The 21,930-nt window shown below is 41.9% G+C and overlaps 1 pseudogene across 1 annotated transcript in view; it reads right to left on the bottom strand.

Annotated features, from left to right (window-relative positions):
• Positions 1-14,521: 14,521 nt before the first annotated feature.
• Positions 14,522-21,930, bottom strand: part of LOC308645621 (non-histone chromosomal protein HMG-17-like) — a 35,772-nt pseudogene continuing 28,363 nt past the window's right edge. Inside the window, exons 2-3 of the transcript XR_014024406.1 lie at positions 19,790-19,928; positions 14,522-16,043 (exon numbers count right to left, since the gene is read on the bottom strand). The product of XR_014024406.1 is annotated as a non-histone chromosomal protein HMG-17-like (transcript). The remainder of the gene's footprint in view (positions 16,044-19,789; positions 19,929-21,930) is intronic.

Below are 21,930 nucleotides of genomic sequence, written 5' to 3'. Positions count from 1 at the left end.
GTTTTGCACCCAGAAACTTCTTGGGAACTGAGCCACCACTTGCAGTTGTCTTGCTTTCATTCAAGAAAAAGTCTCCAATACCTGTACTAGGGGACAGTGATAACTGCCTTCCCTTGGGGTCCATGAGGATGTCATGCCTCTATCATTTACCCCTACTAGGGATAGGAGGACTTGCAGTCAACACCATCTCCTACCTGTTGTGATGGGCAAATGTGCAACTTATGCAGTCGAGGGGGAGAAATAAAGAATGTCCACATGCTTCTGTACTTTCAATGCTTTATTTACTCAAATCACTCAATATAATTTCACTCTATAGGTTCTTTTTAAAATTTTATTTATTTTATTCATTTTAGTTGTTGATGGACCTTTAGTTTTTATTTATATCTGGTGCTGAGAATTGAACCCAGTGCCTCAAACATTCAAGGCAAGCACTCCACCACTGAACCACAATCCCAGCCCCATCACTCTATAGGTTCTTAATCAAGAAAATGACAATCCTAATGCCAGGCACTGCAATAGACATAATCAATCCACAGCAAACAACTCTAGATTAATTCTAAACACTGCAAACACCTTAATCATGACAGGCTCATGACAGACATTCCCTCTACATGCTAAGCTCAAGTGTCAGATCTAAAGTCCTAAACCTTAGGCTCTAAGTTCACCAGATGCACACACACTCAGGCTGCGGTGATCAGGTCAGGGACTGATGTAGGCTTCTCCTGGGGTGGTGCTGATGGCCAGTTGAGGAGAGGGTCATGGGGAGAAGTTGCATTTCTCACCAGGGTCAAATTGTGACTATAGAGTTTGAGAGTGGTGAGGAAGATGTAGAGGATCAGGCAAACGATGATAAGAGTTGGGATGTCAGTCCAGGTCCTCATCAGGCTCTCTGGCATGAAAGAATCAGTGTCGGCTGGCTGAATGTCTGTTCATTTGCTCCATCATTCATATTAAATTTGGGGGCTTCTGGGGGCTGGGGTTGTGGCTCAGCGGTAGAGCACTCGCCTAGCATGTGCAAGGTGCGGGTTCGATCCTCAGCACCTCATAAAAATAAATAAATTTGGGGGCTTCTGACCACCCTTTCAATCCCTGAGCTACTACCAGATTTCTCAGTGACATCATTTACCCTGAGGTTAAATCATCTGATGGTTAAAGTATCAGGTGGTCCCCACCATGATATTCTTGCCTATCCCCCTTATGGGGCAAGGGTAACATGACACAGACCTCACTCTGAGTTTGTCAGGTTGGGGAGAAGTTGCCTCTAATTCCAGCAGCTCAGGAGGATCACCAGTTCAAAGCCAGCCTCAGCAATGGTGAGTTGCTAAGCAACTCAGTGAGACCCTGTCTCCAAATAAAATACAAAATAGGGCTGGGGATGTAGCTCAGTGGTTGAATGCCCCTGAATTCAATCCCTGATACCAAAAAAAATTAGTAAATAAGTAAATAAATATAAAAATAAATGCTGGGGAGTGGCTGTGGATATGGGTTAGTGGTTAAGCACCCTTGGGTTCAATTCTTGGTACCTCTGGCCTTGCTGTACCTCAGAAGGATTCAATCTGAGGTCAAATAAATAAAATATTTAGTCACCAAAGTAATAGATTAAATAATTCAAGTAATCTCTTTATTAGCAGAGACAGAATATTTGTGAGCCTGTGAATATTCATTAGCATTGCTTTGTTTAATAAATAGTTACTTTGTGCATTCTCTGTGCTAGACACTATTCTAATTCACCAAGAATTTGTGTGGTAGACACTATTTTAAGACAGTGCAGATATTAATTCATTTGATCCTCATAACTGGCCTATGGGATGATGATCATCATCATCTCTCATAGATAAGGAAATTAAAGTCCAGAGGTTAAGTAACTTCCTTGAGACAACACAGTCAATAAGAGTAAGAGCCAGGAATTAAAATTCAATCAATCCACTTCCATCAACTGTTCTTTCCCCACACCCTGCCTGGCACTGGGGATTAAACAATAGGAACACTGTACCCTTGAGCTACCCCCCCATGCTCTTTAAATTTTGAAACAGAGGTTCTCTAAATTGCCCAATCTGGTCTCAAACTCAGCCTTCACAGTAGTTGGGACCATAGGAAAGCACCAGCCTCTATGCCTGGTCACAGAGCATGCTCTCAACTAAATCAGGCTTCATCATCATCCTTGCAGCCCTCGTCATCATCGTCATTGTCATCACCACCATCGTCTTGAACCATAAACTGAGGGTGATGCACAAGGCATTAATGTGTACATATTAATTGATTATTAAAGTTTTGTTTACACAACAAATATTTTCATAAAATGTGTACATCACTCAGGTAACCTAAATTATATTTTAAGTAAAAATTTTGACTTGCAAATGAAAAAGTACATACAGAATCATTCAAAAAGGTTAAAAAAATTGTTAGGTCAAAAACTATAAGAAGGGATAGGGTTGTAGCTCAGTGGTAGAGTGCTAGCCTAGCATGTGTGAGGAACTGTGTTCAATCCTCAGGACCAAATAAATAAATGAATAAATGAAATAAAGGTATTGTGTCCATCTACAACTCAAAAACATTTATTTTAAAAAACTGTAAGAAAATGTAGGGCTCATTCCTTATCTTTTCTTGTTTATTTGTTTGTTTGTACTGAGGACTTAACCCAGGGATTTTTACCACTGAACTACATCCCCTGCCTTTTTGATTTTTTATTCTGAGACAGTAATATTAAGTTGCTTAAGGCTTTGCTAACTTGCTGAGGCTGGTCTTGATCTTGTAATCCTCCTGTCTCAGCTTCCCAAGTCACTGGGATTACAGGCATGTGCCACTGGGCCCACCTACTTTCTCATAAATTTGCTACAAAATTGTTTCATTAATAATTCCTACTCATGCCAGGCCCAGTGGCACATGCCTATAATCCCAGTGGCACATGACTGTATTCCCAATGACTTGGGAAGCTGAGAGGAGGATCACAAGTTTGAGACCACTCCCAGCAATTAGCCAGGACCTGAGCAACTTATCAAGACACTGTCGCAAAATTTAAAAATAAAAAAGGGTTGGGCACTAACAAAAGAGATGAAAGATCTTTACAATGAAAAATATAGAACCCTAAAGAGAGAAATAGAAGAAGACTTTAGAAGATGGAAAGATCTACCTTGCTCATGGATAGGCAGAATTAATATTATTAAAATGACCATACTACCAAAATCACTATACAGGTTCAATGCAATTTTGGCATTCCTCATAGAAATAGAAAAGCAATTGTGAAATTCATCTGGAAAATAAGAGACCCAGGATAGCTAAAGCAATTCTAAGCAGGAAGAGTAAAATAGGTGGCATCACTATACCAGACCTTAAACTATACTACAGAGCAATAGTAACAAAAACAGCATGGTACTGGCACCAAAACAAGCTAGTAGACCAATGGTACAGAATAGAGGATGCAGAGACTAACCCACAAAATTACAACTACCTTATATTAGACAAAGGTGCCAAAAGCATGCACTGGAGAAAGGATAGCATCTTCAAAAAATGATGCTGGGAAAACTGGAAATCCATATGCAACAAAATGAAATTAAACCCCTATCACTCACCATGCACAAAACTCAACTCAAAGTAGATCAAGGATCTAGGGATTAAACCAGAGACTCTGTGTCTAATAGAAGAAAAAGTAGGCCCTAATCTCTATCTCATGGGGCTAGGCCCCAACTTCCTTAATAAAACACCTATACCATAAGAATTAAAACCAAGAATCAACAAATGGGATGGATTCAAACTAAAAAGTTTTTTTTATTGGTTGTTCACAACATTACAAAGCTCTTGACATATCATATTTCATACATTAGAATCAAGTGGGTTATGAACTCCCATTTTTACCCCAAATACAGATTGCAGAATCACATCGGTTACACATCACATTTTTACATACTGCCATATTAGTGACTGTTGTATTCTGCTACCTTTCCTATCCTCTACTATCCCCCCTCCCCTCCCCTCCCATCTTCTCTCTCTACCCCATCTACTGTAATTCATTTCCCTCCATGTTTGTTATCCCATTCCCCTCATAACCTCTTATATGTAATTTTGTATAACAATGAGGGTCTCCCTCCATTTCCATGTGATTTCCCTTTTTTTCTCCCTTTCCCTCCCACCTCATGTCTCTGTTTAATGTTAATCTTTTCTTCCTGCTCTTCTTCCCTGTTCTGTTCTTAGTTGCTCTCATTATATCAAAGAAGACATTTGGTATTTGTTTTTTAGGGATTGGCTAGCTTCACTAAGCATAATCTGCTCTAGTGCCATCCATTTCCCTGTAAATTCCGTGATTTTGTCATTTTTTAGTGCTGCGTAATACTCCATGGTGTATAAATGCCACATTTTTTTATCCATTCATCTATTGAAGGGTATCTGGGTTGATTCCACAGTCTAGCAATTGTGAATTGTGCTGCTATGAACATCGGTGTGGCAGTATCCCTGTAGTACGCTTTTAAGGTCTTCAGGAAATAGTCCGAGAAGGGCAATAGCTGGGTCAAATGGTGGTTCCATTCCCAGCTTTCCCAGGAATCTCCATACTGCTTTCCAAATTGGCCGCACCCTTTTGCAGTCCCACCAGCAGTGTACAAGAGTACCCTTTTCCCCACATCCTCGCCAGCACTCATTGTTGTTTGACTTCATCATGGCTGCCAATCTTACTGGGGTGAGGTGGTATCTTAGGGTGGTTTTGATTTGCATTTCTCTGAGTGCTAGAGATGGTGAGCATTTTTTCATGTACTTGTTGATTGATTGTATATCCTCCTCTGAGAAGTGTCTGTTCAGGTCCTTGGCCCATTTGTTGATTGGGTTATTTGTTTTCTTATTGTCTAATTTTTTGAGTTCTTTGTATACTCTGGATATTAGGGCTCTATCTGAAGTGTGAGGAGTAAAAATTTGTTCCCAGGATGTAGGCTCCCTATTTACCTCTCTTATTGTCTCTCTTGCTGAGAAAAAACTTAAAAAGTATTTTTTCTCAGCAAAAGATATAATATGTGAGGTGAATAGGGAGCCTACATCCTGGGAACAAATTTTTTACTCCTCACACATCAGATGGAGCTCTAATATCTAGGGTATATAAACAGCTCAACAGGATAAGCACCCAAAAACAAATAATCCAATCAATAAATGAACCAAGGACCTGAACAGACACTTCTCAGAAGAGGATATACAATCAATATAAATATACGAAAAAAAATGCTCTTCATCTCTAGCAATCAGAGAAATGCAAATTAAAACTACTCTAAGATACCATCTCACTCCAGTAAGACAAACAACAACAAGTGCTGGCGAGGATGCGGGGAAAAAGGTACACTCATACACTGCTGGTGGAACTGCAAATTGCTGCAGGCAATTTGGAAAGCAGTGTGGAGATTCCTTGGAAAACTGGGAATGGAACCAACACTTGACCCCGCTATTCCTCTTCTCGGACTACACCCAAAGGACCTAAAAACAGCATACTACAGGGACACAGCCACATCAATGTTTGTAGTAGCATAATTCACAATAGCTAGACTGTGGAGCCAACCTAGATGTCCTTCAGTGGATGAGTGGATAAAAAATGTGGCATTTATACACCATGGAATATTACTCAGCTGTAAAAAAGAATAAGATCATGGCATTTGCAGGGAAATGGATGGCATTAGAGCAGATTATGCTAAGTGAAGTTACCCAATCCCAAAAAAACAAATGCCAAATGTCTTCTCTGATATAAGGGGGGTGACTCAAAACAGGGTTGGGAGGGAGAGCAAGGGAAGAAGATTACCTCTAGATAGGGAATAGAGGTGGGAGGGAAAGGGAGGGAGAAGGGGAATAGCATGGATGGTGGAAGGAGACCCTCATCATTATACAAAATATGTGTATGAAGATGTAAATTTGGTGTCAACATACCTTATATACAATCAGAGATATGATAAATTATGGTATAAAGGTGTATTAAGAATTGTAATGCAAAAATAAATGAATAAAAATTTTTAAACATCACACACAAAAAAAGGGTTGGGCAGGCTGGGGCTACAGCTCAGCAGTAAAGGGCTTGCCTCATAGATGCAAGGCACTGGGTTCAATCCTTAGCACCACATAAAAATAATTAAAGATATTGTGTCCATCTACAACTAAAAAATAAAAATTTAAAAAGGCAGTAGGGGGGCTGGGGATTTGGCTCCATGGATAAGTGCCCCTGGGTTTAATCCCCAGTATCAAATAATAATAATAATAATTTCTACTTGCTCTCAAGTTAATAGAATGACCAAATACAAAGCACTTTATAAGCCATTCTAAAAATAACAAAAAACTGTAGAAATGTAAGCTACATTATCTGCCATTTATACCCCAACAGAAACAGAGCAGTCTTCATTTGTATCCATTATAAATGGACACACAGATGCATATACATCCTTGGAAAAAAATCTTAAAGCCTGGGGCTGGGGTTGTGGCTCAGTGGTAGAGTGCTTGCCTCACATGTGTGTGGCACTGGGTACAATTCTCAGCACCACATATAAATAAATGAATAGAATAAAGGTCCATCAACACTAAAAATTATTTTTAAAAATATTAAAAATAAAACCTTGTAGGTGGGGAAGATGGCGGCGAAGGGAGTGCAGCACCCCAGTGCACTGCGCCACTGTGCGGGAGAAAGACGAGGTGAAACAGCTGAAGGCTACCTTGGTGGGAATCCCCAGTGAAATTGAGGTGCTCCAGAATCTAGAGGACAGATTTCCAGCGCCCGGGATTTGGCTGCAGGGGCTTGGTCGTGGGCGATTTCTCCGCACGGAGGGAAGCAGTACCTGGTCGGCGGACCGCCCCGTGGATGGAGTCTGGGACACGCCCTACTTAATTAGCGGCGAGGTACTAGAGTGGGATTACAGCGAAGTGGATTCTGGAGGCTCCTGCCAGTGGCGCACTGGCCGCGCTGAGTGCTGAGTTCCAGCTTTGAAACAGAGGAGAGAACCGGTCCAGTTCAATTCCCGACACCGGTCGGAACACGGAGGAGGACAGCAGCCGCCATCATGGAGAGCTGATGCAATCATCCCTGTTTTCTACTGATCTCAGCTCATTCAACTACGGAACAGGTGATCCAGGCTGGTATTTGCCTGCGCAGCGCAGACAGATCGCTCAGGCTCGGGAATGGAAAACCTGAGGAGAATACTCTTTGGGCCTCACCCCTGGCAAAGCAGGCGCCAGACTTTGAGTGGCCAGATTCTAGTTCCCCGGGTTGCTTTGGCCCAGGGCGGGAGATCCTTCGGGGACTCCGGGTGGAGGCCAGTTACAAGTGGATTGTGCGCTGAGGGGCGGCGTGGCTCTAACTCCCGGAACAGTTTTGGCCCGGGGCTAGGGAACCCGCGGGGACTGTGTCTTTGACCCTGCCCCTGGCTGAGCATACACTGAGCTGGGAGAGGTTGGAGCTGCCAGGCTCGGGCTCCCGGGGCTGCTTGGGCCTGAGGCTGGGGTACCTCTGTGGAGCCTCCTCCTAGCAGAGTGTGACAGGGATCGGAGAGGCTGGGTTCTGGCTCCCGTGGCTGCTTGAGCCCAGGGCCGCGGAGCCTGCGGGGACCGCGAGCTGAGGCCAGCCACAAGTGAAACTTGCGACGAGGGGCAGCAGGACTCTGTCTCCCGGAACACTTTTGGCCCGGAGCTGGGGAACCCGCGGGAAGTGCGTCTTAGACTCTGCTCCCAGCGGAGCCTGCACCGAGCAGGGAGAGTCTGGTGCGGCCAGGCTTGGGCACCGAGCAGGGAGAGTCTGGTGTGGCCAGGCTTGGGCTCCCGGGGCTTCTTTGGCCTGGGATTGGGGAACCCGCGGCGGTTGCTCTGAGGAGCCTGCTCCTAGCAGAACGTGGCCGGGATTGGAGAGACCGGCTCCTGGCTCCCGAAGCGGCTCTGGCTCAGGGTTGGGGATCCTACAGGGACTGCTTCTTGGTCCGGGTCCTGCTGGGTGCTGTGGGGGCCTGGGGGGCAGAGTGGAGCTGCCTCCTGCGCCCAGAGCAGGCTAAGGGTCCCGCCGGTGTGGTATCGCGACACCCCAACTGCAGCTGGGGCCGAGGAGAGTAGCCGCCCATGCCTGGAACAGGACCAGCAACCCGATGGCAGGGTAGCCAAGTCAACCCACTAGGAGTGGAGGCCGTGAAGAGCTGCCATCTGATCCTGCAAGGTAGGCAGTCCTGCGTCCCACTGGCAGGACAGGCTTGGCAGCCGGCCAGTGTGGTGGACGAGTAGCATCGAGGCAGTCACGTCACACTGGTTGGAGTGGGGGTTGAACAGAGCCGCCGCCAGCATCCGGAAGGAGCCCAGAGACCCGTTGGAGAGGCAGTTAGGTACCCCCACTGGGAGTGGGGGTTGAGCAGAACTGCCGCCCAGGCCCGCAGCGTGGGCAGATCTGAGACCCACCGGCGGAACAGGCTTAGAGGCCGACCAGCGTGGTAGACACGTCACATCGATTGGAGTAGGGGTGGAGAAGAGCTGCCGCCCACATCCGGATCAGGACCAACGATCCGAGGACGTGGTAGGAACGTCACCGCAATTGGAGTGGGGGCAGAGTAGAGCAGCCACCCGTGCCCGCAGGGTGGGCACACCTACGACCAACCAGCGTAGTGGATAGATCACCCTGATTAGAGGAGGAGCACAGCCACTACCCGCCCTACAAGAGAGATATCCCAACTATACAAGAGCAATATAAATAAACAGGGGGAAAAATTTCAAAAACACAACAGTTTCACCAAGCAGAAAGAAATGCAAGCAATATGAAAAGACAAGGAAAGAAAGGACCACAAGCAATGCAGGTCAACTCAACTCTAGAAGAGGTAATAGCTGCAACAGATGGAATGTCAGATAAAGAGTTCAGGATATACATGCTTCAGATGATCTGGACTCTCAAGGAAGACATGAGACAGCAAAATCAGAAAATGAAAGATCACATTGACAAGGAACTACAGAAACAAATCCAGGAAGTAAAAGATCAATTTCACAGGGAGTTAGAAGTAATAAAAAACAAACAAATAGAAATCCTAGAAATGCAGGAAGCAATAAACCAACTTAAAACCTCAATTGACAATACTACCAGCAGAATAGATCACTTAGAAGATAGAACATCAGACAATGAAGACAAAGTATTTCAACTTGAGAAGAACATAGACAGTTCAGCAAGACTGCTAAGAAACCATGAACAGAACATTCAAGAATTATGGGATAACATTAAAAGACCAAACTTAAGAGTCATTGGGATACAGGAGGGCACAGAGCTCCAAACCAGAGGAATGAACAATCTATTCAATGAAATAATACGAGAAAACTTCCCAGACTTGAAGAATGAAACAGAATCCCATATCCTAGAAGCCTACAGAATGCCGAAAGTGCAAAATCATAAGAGATCCACACCTAGACACATTATAATGAAGATGCCCAACATACAGAATAAGGAGAGAATTTTAAAAGCTACAAGAGAAAGAAAGCAGATTACATTTAGGGGCAAACCAATCAGGATAACAGCTGATCTCTCAACACAGACTCTGAAAGCTAGAAGATCCTGGAATAACATTTTTCAAACACTGAAAGAAAACGGGCTCCAACCAAGAATCGTATATCCGGCGAAATTAAGCTTCAGGATGGAAGATGAAATTAAAACCTTTCACGATAAACAAAAGTTAAAAGAATTCGCAGCTAGAAAACCATCTCTTCAAAAAATCCTTGGCAAAACATTACAGGAAGAGGAAACTGAAATTAACATTGAAAACCATCAGTGGGAGGTAGGACAGTAAAGGGGGGAAAGTAATCAAAGAGGAAAACTAATCAGGTTTAGTAACATAAATAAACAAATATGACTGGAGGAACAAACCAAATCTCAATAATAACCCTAAATGTTAATGGCTTAAACTCACCAATTAAGAGACACAGGCTAGTCGAATGGATCACAAAACAAGATCCAACAATATGTTGCCTACAGGAGACGCATTTGATAGGAAAAGATATACACAGACTGAAGGTGAAAGGCTGGGAAAAATCATTCCACTCATATGGACTGCGGAAACAAGCAGGAGTGTCCATACTCATATCAAACAAAATAGATTTCAAGCCAAAGTTAATCAAAAAGGATAAAGAGGGACACTGCATACTGCTCAAGGGAACCATACACCAACAAGACATAACAATCATAAATATATATGCCCCAAACAATGGTGCAGCTACGTTCATCAAGCAAACTCTTCTCAAGTACAAGAGTCTAATAGACCACCATACAATAATCATGGGAGACTTCAACACACCTCTCTCACCATTGGACAGATCTTCCAAACAAAAGTTAAATAAGGAAACTATAGAACTCAATAACACAATTAACAACCTAGACTTAATTGACATATATAGAATATACCACCCAACATCAAGTAGTTACACTTTTTTCTCAGCAGCACATGGATCCTTCACAAAAATAGATCATATATTATGTCACAGGGCAACTCTTAGACAATATAAAGGAGTAGAAATAATACCATGCATCTTATCTGATCATAATGGAATGAAACTGAAAATCAACGATAAAAGGAGGAAGGAAAAATCATGCATCACTTGGAGAATGAACAATAGGTTACTGAATGATCAATGGGTTATAGAAGACATTAAGGAGGAAATTAAAAACTTCTTAGAGTTAAATGAAATCACAGACACAACATATCGGAATCTATGGGACACATTGAAAGCAGTTTTAAGAGGAAAATTCATTGCTTGGAGCACATTCCTTAAAAAAAGAAAAAACCAACAAATAAACGATCTCATATGTCATCTCAAAATCCTAGAAAAAGAAGAGCAAAACAACAGCAAAAGAAGTAGAAGGCAAGAAATAATTAAAATCAGAGCTGAAATTAATGAAATCGAAACAAAAGAAACAATTGAAAAAATTGACAAAACCAAAAGTTGGTTCTTTGAAAAAATAAATAAAATTGACAGACCCTTAGCCATGCTAACGAAGAGAAGAAGAGAGAGAACCCAAATTACTAGCATACGGGATGAAAAAGGCAATATCACAACAGACACTTCAGAAATACAGAAGATAATCAGAAATTACTTTGAATCCTTATACTCCAATAAAATAGAAGATAGTGAAGGCATTGATAAATTTCTTAAGTCATATGATCTGCCCAGATTGAGTCAGGAAGATATAGACAGCCTAAACAGACCAATAACAATAGAGGAAATAGAAGAAACCATCAAAAGACTACCAACTAAGAAAAGCCCAGGACTGGACGGGTATACAGCAGAGTTTTACAAAACCTTTAAAGAGGAACTAACACCAATACTTTTCAAGCTATTTCAGGAAATAGAAAAAGAGGGAGAACTTCCAAAGACAATCTACGAGGCCAACATCACCCTGATACCTAAACCAGACAGAGACACTTCAAAGAAAGAAAACTACAGACCAATATCTCTAATGAACCTAGATGCAAAAATCCTCAATAAAATTCTGGTGAATCGGATTCAAAATCGTATCAAAAAAATTATACACCATGATCAAGTAGGATTCATCCCTGGGATGCAAGGCTGGTTCAATATACGGAAATCAATAAATGTTATTCACCACATCAATAGACTTAAAAATAAGAACCATATGATCATCTCGATAGATGCAGAAAAAGCATTCGACAAAGTACAGCATCCCTTTATGTTCAAAACTCTAGAAAAATTAGGGATAACAGGATCATACCTCAACATTGTTAAAGCAATCTATGATAAGCCACAGGCCAGCATCATTCTGAATGGAGAAAAATTGAAGGCATTCCCTCTAAGATCTGGTACAAGACAGGGATGCCCTCTCTCACCACTTCTGTTCAACATAGTCCTCGAAACACTGGCCAGAGCAATTAGACAGACGAAAGAAATTAAAGGCATAAAAATAGGAAAAGAAGAACTTAAATTATCACTATTTGCAGACGATATGATTCTATACCTAACAGACCCAAAAGGGTCTACAAAGAAACTATTAGAGTTAATAAATGAATTCAGCAAAGTGGCAGGATATAAAATCAACACGCATAAATCAAATGCATTCCTGTATATCAGCGACAAATCCTCTGAAATGGAAATGAGGACAACTACTCCATTCACAATATCCCCCCAAAAAATAAAATACCTGGGAATCAACCTAACAAAAGAGGTGAAAGACCTATACAATGAAAACTACAGAACCCTAAAAAGAGACATAGAAGAAGACCTCAGAAGATGGAAAAATATACCCTGTTCATGGATAGGCAGAACTAACATCATCAAAATGTGATATTACCAAAAGTTCTCTATAAGTTCAATGCTATCCCAATCAAAATCCCAACAGCATTTCTTGTAGAAATAGATAAAACAATCAGGAAATTCATATGGAATAATAAAAGACCCAGAATAGCAAAAACAATGCTAAGCAGGAAGTGTGAATCAGGCGGTATAGCGATACCAGACTTCAAACTATACTACAGAGCAATAGTAACAAAAACAGCATGGTACTGGTACCAAAACAGGCGAGTGGACCAATGGTACAGAATAGAAGACATAGTAACCAATCCACAAAGTTACAACTATCTTATATTTGATAAAGGGGCTAAAAGCATGCAATGGAGGAAGGATAGCATCTTCAACAAATGGTGCTGGGAAAACTGGAAATCCATTTGCATCAAAATGAAACTGAATCCCTTTCTCTCACCATGCACAAAAGTTAACTCAAAATGGATCAAGGAGCTCGATATTAAATCAGAGACACGGCGTCTGATAGAAGAAAAAGTTGGCTATGATCTACATACTGTGGGGTCAGGCTCCAAATTCCTCAATAGGACACCCATAGCGCAAGAGTTAACAACCAGAATCAACAAATGGGACTTACTCAAACTAAAAAGTTTTCTCTCAACAAAAGAAACAATAAGAGAGATAAACAGGGAGCCTACATCCTGGGAACAAATCTTTACCCCACACACTTCAGATAGAGCCCTAATATCCAGAGTATACAAAGAACTCAAAAAATTAGATAATAAGATAACAAATAACCCAATCAACAAATGGGCCAAGGACCTGAACAGACACTTCTCAGAGGAGGACATACAATCAATCAACAAGTACAGGAAAATATGCTCAACATCGCTAGCAGTTAGAGAAATGCAAATCAAAACCACCTTAAGATACCATCTCACTCCAGTAAGATTGGCAGCCATTAAGAAGTCCAACAACAACAAGTGCTGGCGAGGATGCAGGGAAATGGGTACACTTGTTTATTGTTGGTGGGACTGCAAAATGGTGCAGCCAATTTGGAAAGCAGTATGGAGATTTCTTGGAAAGCTGGGAATGGAACCACCATTTGACCCAGCTATTCCCCTCCTCAGTCTATTCCCTAAAGACCTAACAAGAGCATGCTACAGGGACACTGCTACATCGATGTTCATAGCAGCACAATTCACGATAGCAAGATTGTGGAACCAACCTAGAAGCCCTTCAATAGATGAATGGATTAAAAAAATGTGGCATTTATACACAATGGGGTATTACTCTTCATTAAGAAATGATAAAATCATAGAATTTAGAGGGAAATGGATGGCATTAGAGCAGATTATGCTAAGTGAAGCTAGCCAATCCTTAAAAAACAAATGCCAAATGTCTTCTTTGATATAAGGGGAGTAACCAAGGACAGGGTAGAGATGAAGAGCTGGAGAAGAAGATTAACATTAAACAGGGATGATAGGCAGGAGGGAAAGGGAGAGTTAAGGGAAATTGCATGGAATTGGAAGGTGAGCCTCAGGGTTATACACAATTACATATAAGAGGAAAGGAGGAGTAGGAGAAAAATTATATAAGTGGAAGAAACGATTTATAGTAGAGGGGGTGGAGAGAGAGAAGGGGAGGGGAAGGGAGGGGAGGGGAGGGGGGATAGTGGAGAATGGGATAGACAGCAGAATACATCAGTCACTAGAAAGGCAATTTGTAAATCAATGGAAATGTAACTGATGTGACACAGCAATCTGTATACAGGGTAAAAATGGGAGTTCATAACCCACTTGAATCAATCTGTGAAATATGGTATATTAAGAACTTTGTAATGTTTTGAACAACCAACAATAAAATAATAAAAAAATAAAAATAAAAATGAAACCTTAAAGCCTATATAATAATATTCAATTCGTGTTGATTGCCACTAGGGAAATGTGATTACCACTCTGACAGGGACTTAATTTTTCTTGAATCCCTCTCTCTCTTTTTTTTAAAAACTGAGATGAAATAATGATATAAAGAAATAGCACCAGACATAATTTGACCAGAGGGGCAATAAAGAATTCAATTTCTGGGGCGGGAGTTGTGGCTCAGTGGTAGGGTGCTCCCTAGTATGTGTGAGGTGTTGGGTTCGATGCTAAGCACCACATGCAAATAAACAAATAAAATAAAGGTATTGTGTCCAACTATGATTAAAATTTAAAAAGGGGGGGGCTGGGGATGTGGCTCAAGCGGTAGCGCGTTCACCTGGCATGCGTGCAGCCCGGGTTCCATCCTCAGCACCACATACAAACAAAGATGTTGTGTCCGCTGAAAACTAAAAAATAAATATTAAAAAAATTATCTCTCTCTCTCTCAAAAAAAAAAAAAGAATTAAATTTCTGTACATTGTAGTGGTACCCACCTGTAATTCCAAAATAAAAAGAACTGAGATGTAGCTCAGTGATAGAGTGCTTCGCTAGCAAGTGGGAGGCACTGATTTTGATCTCCAGAACAAAATAAATAAATAAATAATAGTTACAACTTCAAAAGTTCTAGGCACAAATTTAGTAACTTATTTACATTATTGCATATCTAACGAACCAAAATATTGTCCAGAGCTTCTTTTTTTTTTCCAAGCCAAACTGTATCCAGCTTTATTAAAGATACTTTCATAAACAAATTCAGGTATTTCAGGCAGGACATGGGCAGTCAATCATTAATAGTATACAACAACTTTCAAACTTCCTTCTTGAATGGACTACCAAAATCAGAAAGCCACTATAAAACCCAATGAAGTCTTCATTTGATGCTCTGAATAGGGAAAGTTTAGAGTGAGGGTTGACATTTCACATTTAGCATGTTGTTTAACAATTTTTCACAAGCCGACCCTGACTTTCAGGAAATGAAAGGAAAATGGCAAAAATTATTAATCTGAAGATCCACAATCTAGAAAAGGAACTGCTGCTCTTCTGAGGGACACTATTCTCAATGATGTCACTGGAAAGTCCAGATTGCCCCACACACTGGTAAAACCAATCGTTGGGAATCAGGTCCCAATAGGTCTGAGTTTAGGGGAATTAAGTCTATGCCGATGGCAGAGAGGGACAGGAGGACATACAGATGAGTTTGAGTTTTTCCATACCACAAGGCGTTTGTGTCAAGGAGGCTGTGTGTGCCAACATCAGGGAATCCCTTCCTCTTGGGAACAAAGAGGAAGTCTCTCAAAACTAGAAGAGAAAGGTATCTTCCCCCACAGCAATCCAGCTTTGGAGACATTCTACTAGTGACATATGCTCCTTCCCCCCCCAAAACAACCATGAAGTGTTCTGTGTGCTAACAACATAGCTTTAAAAAAAAAAATAAAACAAAATTCTGCATTTTTATAAAACTTGATAAAAAATAGTATTTCAAACTGCACGGTTACCAGAAGTACACCGTTATCAAAAACGCACACACTTCACTTGGCATCTCCAGCACCTCAGCTGTCTGTGCCTGGTCTGTTTCGGCATCTCCATTTTCTGCAGGGTTATTCCCCTCCTTGCCAGCGTCAGCTTTTCCCTTTTTCCCTTTGGGTACCTTCTCTCCCTTCTTTGCAGGGGCCTTTTTAGGCTTGGGATCCGGCTTTGGAGGAGCAGGTTTGGCAGACAACCTTGCAGATCTTCTCTGTAGTTCCTCTTTCACCTTGGCTTTATCTCCTTTAGCATCCCCTTCATCCTTTCTCTTGGGCATGGTGGCCAAGGTGGCGGGACGCAGGCACTGGATGCGGGGATGCAGCGGCGTGCCGCTTTGGTCAGTCTGAGGGTCCTTCTCGCTTCTTCTTCTTCTTCACACTGCTCCTGTAAAGAGATTCTTATGGTTCACATTTTGTACCTGACACTTTTTCCCCTTAATTTTTATTTTTAGATGGACAAAATATCTTTATTTTTTTATCTATTTTTATGTCGTGCTGATTGAACCCAATGCCTCACATGTGCTAGGCAAGCACCCTACCTCTGAACCACAACACTAGTCCTGTACCTGATACTCTTCAAGTGATAATGGAATTAGAGGCCAGTGCTCAGCTGTGATGAGCAGCTTCCCATCCTGACTCCTAACCAGAGCTCCTGCCCTGGAGAAGCCCAGGCTGTGATAAGAGGTGGTTGGGATATAGTGTGACACAACTATGTGGCCAGGGTATTGTGTCCAACTCCCAATCAAGGCCGTTTGTCTAAAGAGTATGACTCCATGTTAAGACATTATGGAAGGATATTAATATGAAATTAATTAATAATCTACATTTAATTTTATTGTATAAATGGAATGATTACTGGGATATTGTTGTTATTTTAAACACTTTTCCATATCACAACTTTATTACATTTAAGGATGTAATTTCTTCTCTTTCTCTCTCTCTCTCTCTCTTTTGTCTAAGAAATGAAAACAATACTGGGAGAAAGTGGTATCCTTTGATTTGGTCCTGTACCCCCTCCCAATTCAGGTTATCAAGTAATAAGATCCTGATAAGTGTCTCTTAGTTCTTGGAGATGCATGTCAGAGTTGTCTAGAATAGACAGGGCTTTTTTTTTTTTTAATAAAAATTTATCTGACTCTAGTTAACAGAGTAAGGAAGACTTTATTGGGGACTATTGTGATAGGTCAAAGTGTTAAGACTTTGGCAGTATGGAAGATTTTTTGTTTGTTTTTGTTTTTGACATTGAGCACAAGTATAATTAAAGGAACAGGCTGGTGGTAATGGTGGATGGAAAATTACTACAACACATCAAGGGTAGGGGAGATTCTTACTAGAATTACTAAGCAGGATTCTTGCTAAAGTTAGGTTAGGGTGATGAGACATCAAGGGTAGGGACAGTGAAGAATTTTATTAAATATTGAGAGTGATAAAAAGCCAGGGTAGGGAGATTCTGCCTAAACTGTTGTAGGGACAAACAAGGCAAGACACCGAAGATAGCAAGAAACAGTTTTATTTGGCTACAACCGGGTTCAGAGGGCACAGCTTTTGCTGTAATCAATGAATCCTCTGAACCCTGAGTTCAGGGAGTTTCAGAATTTTATACCCAGCATGTAAGGGGAGGGGCTCAGAAGCTCACAGTCTGAAGAAGTTCACATAAAAGCAACTTTTTCTTTCACTGTTCTGGGCAAGTTAACCCTTCAAGGACAGCACCTGGGAAGGGGAGAGCTGCTTCTCCCCTCTCTTTTCTTCCCCTGCCAGCTGTTACCATGGTGCCCATTTGTAACTTATCTTAAAAATGTAGAAATCTCTGTGAAGCCCAGCTCAAGGTCAGAGGCCTTGTTTGCACATTTCTCAAAGTACTATATTAGATGTTTGTGAAAAACTAATAAGGGGGTGTCCAGCACCTGGAGTGCTGGTATCTTCTCGGCCAGTGGCCAAGTAAAGTAGGATGACATGAATATAGGAAGTTTATCACATTGAACTCTTTTTTAAAGAGAGAGAGAGAGAGAGAGAGAGAGAGAGAGAGAGAGAATTTTTTAATATTTATTTTTTTTAGTTATTGGTGGACACAACATCTTTGTTTGTATGTGGTGCTGAGGATCGAATCCGGGCCGCACGCATGCCAGGCGAGCGTGCTAACGCTTGAGCCACATCCCCAGCCCTACATTGAACTCTTTTGCAGAGACTCTTTTGCTGACAGTCCTAAAATCAGTCATGGTGAAGAGGGCTTTTCTATGGAAAAAGGGGGTGCCACTTTAAAACTAGGCTATGGAAAGTGAGGTTTAGTTGAGAAAAGTGCTCAAAGGGATATGGTTAAAGTTGACTAGAATGAGGATCTGTTCAATTCAAATGTATAGACAGCATTGAAACAGGTCCCTTTTAAAAAATTAAGAGCAAGTCCTGACCAAGCTCCTTCCAAGGAAGCTGAAATTCACATTCTCTGGCTACATAGCCAAACTACATCTGTACATATATATCTCCTGTCTTTTATTTCTATAAATTGTAACCAGTTTCTTTATGGCCTGGAGAGAAATAATCTTTCTTCCCAGTTTGGTCAACAGGCATACAATTTGTATTTCCTTGCTTCCTTATTTCTTATGCATTGGGGCAGCTGAGTCTTGCCTGCAGGGTTGCTGGCCAAGCGGGTTATCTGGCTGACTGTCAGTAACAGCATCGACACCTAAAATTAAAGCAGAATCTGGCTGGGCCCAGTAACTATAATCCTAGTTACTCAGGAACTTCAAGGCCATCCTGGGCAACTTGGCAAGACCCTGGCTTAATATAGGAAAAGATGGGCTGGGTAGGTATAGCTCAGTGATAGAACATTTGCACAAGGCCCGGTGGAACCCCCAGTACCACACACACACACACACACACACACACACACACACACACACTGAAACAACAAATCTAAAAAACAGAATCTGGCTCACTTAGGGCATCAGTTTGAATTGAATTCTTGCCTGTCTTGGAGAATGGAAGGCAATAATCAAAATTTGTAAGTGCAACATGCACTCCCTTTCCCAAAAGTTTTTAGCTGGTGTGTCACCAACCACCCCCACGCTTGGGTAGAACTCAGGGCATCGCCCATGCTAGGCAAGCACTCTACCACTGAGTTACACCCCCAGCCCTAGTTTTCGCCAGCATCAGGGGTCCACTGAACTGTCCTTGAGTCCCGGGGTCTCAGAAGCTCCTCTACATTGTTGAACTCCTTGTGAGTGGCTGTTCAGGAAACATCCCTTCTCCCCCTAGATTGTGACCTGTGCTTCAACTCCTGTATGACTGGGTGGTGCCTTTGGAAATTTACATTATTTGCATAGTATACTATGCTTAGCATTCCCCTTAGGTCCTAGATATTTTGCTCAATTTAGATGCAGCCTGCTCTTTCTTGCAAAAGGGTCTTGCAAAGTTGCTTAGGGCCTCACTACGTTGCTGAGGCTAGTTTTGAATTTGCACTCCTCTAGCCTCAGCCTCCCTAGCCATTGGATTACACACGTGTGCCATCGCACCTGGCTCTTTCCCTGCTACTGTATGTGACAGTTTGTCTTAAGGTTTTTCATGTCAGTAAATGGAAACACAAATAACTTAAAAAAAAATTTGTGGAACATTTTCTTTCTTTTCTTTTTTTTTTTTAGTTTTGATGGACATAGTACCTTTATTTTTATTATTATTATTCATTTCTATGTGGTTCTGAGGATGGAACCCAGTGTCCCATATGTGCGACATGAGCACTCCTCCACTGAGCCACAATTCCAGCCCTGGAACATTTTTGATATTCCCAAAAGTTGAGAGATTGTGCTTTTGCCACTTTTCCCCTCTTCAATATTTATTCATGCATGGCCAGCAAAACCATTGCATTAAATGTTCTATTATGTATCTCTCAAAGCTAAATCTTCACAAATATTCAAGACTATCAACAGTAATTCATTACACTGGTGCTGTTTGGATTTCCTTAGTTGTCTCAAAACAAGAAAAGTTTGTTTGCCTCATGGTCCAAATAACTTCCCAAAGGCTGAGTGATATTTTGTTTGGATGCACTCTAATTTACTCCACCCTATGGAGGGAGTGATGGTGCCAGAAGTGTACCATTAGTGTGCTGAAACTTATCTCTTAGGGGGAGGACCCTTCGACCTTGAGGGTGGAGTCCACACCCCAGGATCTGGTTGTGGCTATGTAAAGGAGGTCCAAAGTGATTCTCCCTTTTGTGAGAAGCCTGCAGGAAGGTGTCTTGAGCAATATGGAAGCAGTCTTCAATCTCCAACTTCTACACCTGCAAAACGGTAAGAAATAAATGGTTGTTTGTAAGAAAGAGATGCAATGGGGTTCTGTTTTAGAAGCCTGAATAAGCCAATGTGCAAGATATTTCCTCATACTAGTCTGCCGTTGTTTGTTTAAACTATTTTTGCTAATGGGGATTGAGCCTAGGACTACTTTATTGCTGAGCTATATCTCCAGCCCATTTTTTAAAAATTAGTTTTTAGTTGCCAATGAACCTTATTTTATTTGTTTATATGTGGTGCTGAGAATTGAACTCCTTGTCTAACACAAGGTAGGCCAGCGCTCTACCACTGAGCCACAACCCCAGCCCTGCTTTTTATTTTTTAAGACAATGTCTCCCTCAGTTGCTGAAGGTGGCCTCAAACTGGGATTCCTCTTTCTTCAGTTTGCAGAGTTGTTGGGATTAAAGGAGTGTACCTCTATAACTGGCTGGACATTCATACAGTTGTGTGTGTGTGCATGCGGGTGTGTGTGTGTGTTTGATACTGTGGATTCAACCCAGGGGAGTTTCACCATTAAGCCACAGCTATGTGGATTTTTTGTTTGTTTGTTTGTTTGTTGTTTTTTTTTTTTTTACTAGGGATTGAATCCAGGGCGCTGAAGCACTGAGCCAAATCCCCAGCTCTTTTAATATATTTTATTTAGAGACAGGGTCTCACTGAGTTGCTTAGTGACTTGCTAAGTTGCTGAGGCTGGCTTTGAACTCACAATCCTCCTGCCTCCCCTCCAGAGCTGCTGGGATTACAGGTGTGCACCACCTTGCCTTGTTCAGCCATGACAATTTTTATTGCTTATTTTGGCAAAAGGTCTGAATTCCCAGGCTGCTCTCTAACTTTCATTCCTCTTGCCTTTGTGCCTGAGGGGATTACAGATGGTCACCTCTGGGCCTTGCTCTCATGTTTTCTAATGAAGACTTTTCCTTTTAAAGTGTTTATGATAATCAATGGTAATTGCCGCAGTCTGGCTGGGCACAATTCAGGAGCCACTTGTCAAAAGAAACTAACTTTATTTTTAGAACTACAAAAGCCAAACAAAACAGCTCCTCAGGGAAAACCCCTCAGAGCCCAACTGCCACCACCGGCTTTCCCCAAGCCTCTCACCCTCACACAAAACTCACCACCTCCCACAATCCTCCTGCTCTTGAGGCTGATTGGCTGGGTCGTGTGGGCGGAGCCAAAGAAGTCCCCCAATGAGCAACTCCGTGGAGGAGCCAATCAGCTAGATGTTGCTGGGGCCGCTGTGAGCCAATCATCAGCTGGCAGTCTGAAGGGCAGGGAAACAGCCCAATGAACATCACCGCAGAGGAGCCAATCAGCTAGATGTTGCTGGGGCCACTGTGAGCCAATCATCAGCTGGCAGTCTCAAGTTTGCTGGCAGCTGGAAGTTTGCTGGGGCCCCTTTGGCTGTGGCTCTCAACAGGTAATCTTATGTATAGTAAGTTGTATTGGTGATTGGTGCTGGTAGTAATGTTTCCACAGGAGTGTCACTATTGTACATATATCTTTTGTTTGTTTGTTTGTTTGTTTGTTTGTGGGCCTATCCTGTTGTTTGTGAACTGCTTTATGTTTTTTTTTTCTTCTTATTTTTTTTTTCTGGAACTAGGAATTGGACTCAGGGGTGATCTACGACTGGGCTTTATCCCTGGCCCTTTTTATTTTTTTATTTAGAAGCAGGCTAGCCTTCAACTTTTCATCCTACTGCCTCACCTCCGGAGTAGAGCTATTTCATATTTGTTGTTTTTGTTTGTTTTCTTTTTCTGGAAGAGGGTCTTCCTATGTTGTGCAGGCCTGCCTTAAAGTTTGGGGCTCAAGTTGTCCTCCTGTCTCAGCTTTCTGAGCAGCTGGAACTACAGGCTGGTACCTTCTGGGTCCAGGGTTAGGTGATTGTCTTTTGTTTTCCTTTTGATTTTCATTCAAATAGAGATTTGACTACAGTTGGGTGAAGTTTTTCATCATGTTTTGGAGTTTTATAACTGTAGAGTTTGCTTGAGAGTT

Source organism: Spermophilus citellus, assembly GCF_964194105.1.
Source record: "Spermophilus citellus genome assembly, chromosome: 3".
Taxonomy (NCBI): Eukaryota; Metazoa; Chordata; class Mammalia; order Rodentia; family Sciuridae; genus Spermophilus; species Spermophilus citellus.
Note: the sequence above shows the minus strand (reverse complement) of the source record. Positions and strands in the feature narration are given on the sequence as shown.